Raw genomic sequence first — 5,642 nt, 5'->3', positions numbered from 1 at the left:
AAAATTAAATGTCATCCAATCATATAAAAAAGAAAAAAATTGACATCCACACATCAAAGACACTCCATTCCCAAATCATAATGAGTACATAGAAAGTAAAATTTTACAAAAATTAAAATTCAAAGTTTCCAAAATGTTTGATTCTACTTTCAAAAAACTTTCAAAAATTGACATATCAAGTTGCAATCTCAAACTAGTATCCTTGTCAACTGGTATGTCATCACTTTTCCTGAAATGGTACAGGAATTGATATCCAATTCTTCACATATTTTTGAAGGACCTGCACAATAAGATAATGATTAGAAGATTATACACTTCTACATTTTAAAGAAACACCAGTTCACATTGTCACATTCTCAACTTTTTAAATATACAAGGATCATTCACCTAATTAAGAAACTCATTTTTTATTTACATTTTTTAAGAGCAGGGAATTTGCTAAAGTTATTGGTAAGTTTACATGAATATTTCAAACTAACTAAAGAATGCATGTCAGATGCGCCAAACAACTTGAATACTTCCAAATGTGTAGAAATATAAACATGTTGAGGTTATGTAGTAAATTATTTAAATTATTTTGCAAAGAAATATTACTAACCAAAGATGATCCATCTCACTGGGGGAAAAAAAATTGAAGATTGTTTACCTGTGTTGCTGATAGTGATTTCCTCGCTAGTTCTTTCAGAATAAGGTGTACCTGAGGAAGAAAAGAAATAGAAACTAATCAATGATAAGAACTAAAATAAACTAGGATTTATATTTGAAGAGGATGCTCTAGAAAGAACTAAAATGTAAATAGCAATTACATTTCTTAGATCAAAGCTATGCATTGAGAGACATTGCAAGTAAATTGACCCTTTTTGGTTTTTCCTTTTCCTTTGAGAACAAGTGACCCAAACTAGACACACGAAAAATACCTTAACTCTCTCCTCTTCATTAGTGTCCATAATATATGCCATATACCTAAGACATAGAATAAATATGATCAAAAGGCGCAATTAAATAAAATAAGGAACCATCCATGTCATAATCATTAGATATTCAAATGCTAGAAACGATACTTCTCCCTTAGCTTTCTTGTAACAATATATTGGTAGCCATTAAAACAATTAATCAATAAACTAAATTTAAGCCAACATAAATGCAAACCTCTCTCGTAGATACTTCTCCTTTGTTTTCTTATTGATCCAGACTTGGCATACCTAATCCTTATTTCTTCCTCATGGAATTCTATGGGCAGTTCAGTTGTATGCAACTCTGAATATCTTGCAGTTCCTGAAAGAATGCCATACTTTACCAAAAGTGAAAAACTAATGGTAAAACTAAAGTACAAAGAAACAAAAAGCAACATACAGTATGAGAATAGTACCAGAGGGTGACAATGGTGTAACCTCTGCGACAAATCTATCATTCACTTGCTTGGACAAACAGTTGGACTGATCTTAGCCATGAAAGTGTTTCATGATTGAACATGTTCCTTGTCAAAAGTATTCAAGAGCGAGTATCGAATATAATAATAAAAGAAGAAGAAATTATGTTTCAATATTTAAATGAGTGGGAAACCAAATAATTTGAAGGCACTACATGTACTGCAATATGCTCATCTCATGAAAGTTTTCATTAGAAGAATGGTCTTAGATCGTGGTATCAGCCAGCACAACAGTTTTGAGAGTATCGACCAAATATGATTGGAGGAATATATTAAAGGACAATTTTGGAATCAATTGGATAAACTAATGTAAGAATTATCTATTGGAGAGAAGAAAATTATAGTTGGAGATTTCAACAGTCCAAAGCTCCATTTCAGCTACTAGACAGAAATCGGTATTAAACCTGCAATTGCAAAATTAAAATATCAACTCATATGAAGGAAATTAAAATTGGAGAAAGAATAATTAAATCTTGTATCTCCACACGTACCTGGGATATACAAAACCGGGTTGACTTTCAAGCACTGCCAGACAAAAAGTGTACAGAGAACAGGGCACGTAACTCTCTTGAAATCCTTATTGCAGTAGCGTGAGATCTAGGGGCAGAGAGGATTTGAATGGATGAGTTTTACATGTTTACTACCATCTCAGACCTTAATGAGGGCTCCTCACCGACACTCAATTATGAAAATTGGGAAAAAAAAAAAAAACTACTATAACACTAAGGAAAAAATATTGAGACACATATTTGCAAGCCACTCCCCACATAGAACTTTGCATAACAGAATAATATTGCGAATGTTGCTAGAAATGTGATTAGTCCTTGCCAAGCTTACCATTGTAGGACACAATGCCAATAATGTAAAAAGCCTACCTCAGCATCTCCCTTAACTAATAATTTGTAAAGAGCATTAGGACTAGAAAAAGATTTCCAATGCATAAATGGGCAAAGAATAGAAAATTCAGCCACTGTTCATGCAACTTACGCGGTGTTATAGAATGTCCTCACCCACACACACCAATAATAATAATGGTAATATTGTCTCCTTCCCGTAGTTATACTCTTAGATTATCTAAAGTAGCATTGCACCAGCTTTCTTTTCTTTCTTCCTTGCTCTTTTCCAATACACATTGCTTATGTTGTAATAATTTCAATATAGTTTTCCATTCCTTCTATGAAATTTTAATTTTCCATGCTCTTTTTCAACTTTTAACATTCAGTTCTTTTTCAAAAAAAGAAATGAAACAAGAATTATTTAGATGATCCCAAATAATGGGGACAAGGCTTTGTTGAGTTTAATAGAGTTTTTTTCATTTTCCAACTTTTTGGCTTGAATTATAACTCTACCCTTTATTCTTCATTGTTCTATATGTGAGTAATGAATGATGCTTTTATTAAAATAAAAAGAACACTAACAAAAGATGCTTTGTATCTTTTATGTTTAGTATATACAAGGCTGCTTCTCTTATTGCATTCTAATATAAGCTTATAAATTCATATCCAAGAGAAAGAGTGTATGATATTGGTGGCGGAATTCAAGCAATTTCTAGCATAAAAATAAAAACATAGAATACAGAGGAATACAGAATTTCAAATTCAAGCAATTTGAATGAACACAAAGGAGTATATATATAGATATGTACATGTATATATGTTGTGTCTGTGGAGAGAGAGAGAGAGAGAGAGAGAGAGATTGAAAACACACCAAATCGCTATTGAATCCAAATTACTACGATCTCTGTTAGAAACCAAATCGATTTACTCAAACTTATATATATCTGCAAAAAATTTGAAGAAAATGAAGAATAAATTATATAAGATCTCAGAATATGTGTATATATATGTGTGTGTGTGTATGTAGCTAAAAAAAATGATAGAAAATCTCTGAAAATTATGCATCAAGATGAAGATCTCAGTAGCCATAAAATCATTGATTTACCTTCCGATTAAAGCCAAAGAACTCAGATCTTCAACGATCGATTCGGATTGAAGCTGAGATCTTAATCAATTCGGATTGAAGTTACAGTAGGTAAGATCGATTGAAGCTGAGATCAGTACAAAGATGGATTCGAATTGAAGTAAAGATCGATTCGGATGTGAGGCGGCACAAAGATCAATTTAGACTGAAGCTAATGATCGATCGAAGTTGAAGATCGATTGAGTCAGAGTCCTAGACAGAGGAAACAGCTGAGATCAATTAAGTCCTAGTGAAGATCAATTCTTATATCGCGTATTTGACGACCTTTAGCAACCAAACTAATTCGTCTCCAGCTTTTACCCACCTCAAACACACGGGTCAAGTATCTAAGTGAACATACGTGTTAATTTTCTTGGTCCTTAAAAGTCTCTAGATAATTTTTTTGGCTTATCATAAAGAAATACGATGTATTCTTATAATTTTCTTTTAAAATTTATTTTTGTCCCTAAATGATGATTTTTAGAGACTAAATTCAATTAGTCTCTAAATCACTATTTTCTTGTAGTGATAGCTTAATTAATTTAATTAACCTCAATTCGGACCCAATTAATCAAATCCCAATTTTACTAAATCCGAATCGAATATTTAATTAAACTCCCATAGGTCCGACACTCGAAATTAAATAATTCAATTCACCATGTATACTATCTTGAGCCATTTAGGCTTTCAATTTCTAATTCTAAAATAAATCCTTAGTAGAATCACATACGAATCAGCCTTCATAATTTTTCTTAAATCTCAGATCAAATTAGAATAATTGACAATTAAATTTCAAATCTTCTTAATTAATTAAGTACTAATCATTATACGTGGTGGGGTCGTTACAATCACTTTGAGTATGAAATGGACCAATTCACCCTGTGTTCAATATGACGTCTGATTGAACACCATGCAATGCAAACAACATGTTAATCTTGGCATGAAATGCAAGACTCTAACACACAAACAACGCATGCACAACATGTTAAGAGACTTAAGCATTAAAGCTAGTGAAGGATACGACATTAGGACCATGCAATACAATGCTCAATGGACTAAACCAACCCCAAACAAACCTCATGCATGCCAAAACAGTGGCCAAGATGATCTGAAATGATAGCATGAAAGGCAAGAGATTGATGTTCATGCATTGGCTCACAAACAAGGCATAATGCTCAACTCTCAAACACAATTAAAGAGTGATAAACATGAGAGCATGACAAGGCTATATGCTCTAAAATTATGTGTTAAATGATGCCATATCACATAAACATCACAAATAAGGCATGCTAAAAGGCCTAAAGCACAAGGCTAGTAAAGAGCACTACACAATAAGTATGCAATACATAGCCCAAAAAACCAAACCAGCTCTAGACAGAGCTCAACCATGCCAAATCAAAGGCCAAAACATGCTGAAATGATAGCCCAAAAGCTTAGACAAGCATGTATACGTATTGGCTCACAAACAAGGCATAAGGCACATCTCTTAAAAGCATTGAAAGAGTGGAACATGTGAGAGTGTGACTACACCATACACACTAAAATCATGTGAGAAAAGAGGCTAAGACATGCAATCATCACATACAAAGCATGTTAGGGACTTTGAAACTCAAAGCTAGTCAAAGGCCTTTACACTATAGCTATACAAAGTAAGGCATGCATGACCAAAACCACTTAAAATAGAGCTTAATCATGGCAAAACATGAGTAAAAGCATGCTGGAGTGTAGCCAAAAGAAGCTAGAATGGTGGGTTAAAGCATCAAGCATGTTAGGCCAATTAGCAAAATTACACCACAAGTGTAAGAAGCATGCAAGAAATAGCCAAACCAGCCTAAAATAGAGTTATGGCGGGTCTAAAAGCTCACAAAAGAATGCTTGAACAAAGCCACAAAGAAGTAGAAACATATGCTCATTTGGTAGGCCAACAACACAAGCAAGCAAGCAAGGAAAGAGGATAGGGGACCACCCCTTCCTATTTGGGACCTCAAAACCACCTTTCCACCACTGAAATTCCTCTGAGTTTTAGTGGTAGAAAGGCCATGCAAAGGCAATTACAAAAGCTTCAAAGGATGGCTCAAAAGCTTAACAAATAAGGCATAAAAGGGGGTAAAACACCCCCAACTCCCATAAGGCCTCAAACAACCATTTTTAACACTTAAAAATAAAGCTTTTTGTAGTTGAAAGCTAGGCCTAAAATAGCATGCAACGGTGGCTAATACGGTATACAAACATAAGCTTGAAAGGGGAATATACT

At 33.7% G+C, this 5,642-nt stretch overlaps 1 long non-coding RNA gene across 1 annotated transcript; it reads right to left on the bottom strand.

Annotated features, from left to right (window-relative positions):
• Window positions 1-468: 468 nt before the first annotated feature.
• On the bottom strand, window positions 469-1,276 carry LOC145804253 (uncharacterized). Its single transcript, XR_014345883.1, has 3 exons — window positions 1,150-1,276; window positions 918-963; window positions 469-697 (listed from the first exon to the last, which is right to left on the bottom strand). It is a non-coding gene; the product is annotated as an uncharacterized LOC145804253 (long non-coding RNA).
• Window positions 1,277-5,642: the final 4,366 nt, after the last annotated feature.

Source organism: Camellia sinensis, chromosome 12 (genome assembly GCF_055761805.1).
Source record: "Camellia sinensis isolate YWXY chromosome 12, ASM5576180v1, whole genome shotgun sequence".
Classification (NCBI taxonomy): Eukaryota; Viridiplantae; Streptophyta; class Magnoliopsida; order Ericales; family Theaceae; genus Camellia; species Camellia sinensis.
Note: the sequence above shows the minus strand (reverse complement) of the source record. Positions and strands in the feature narration are given on the sequence as shown.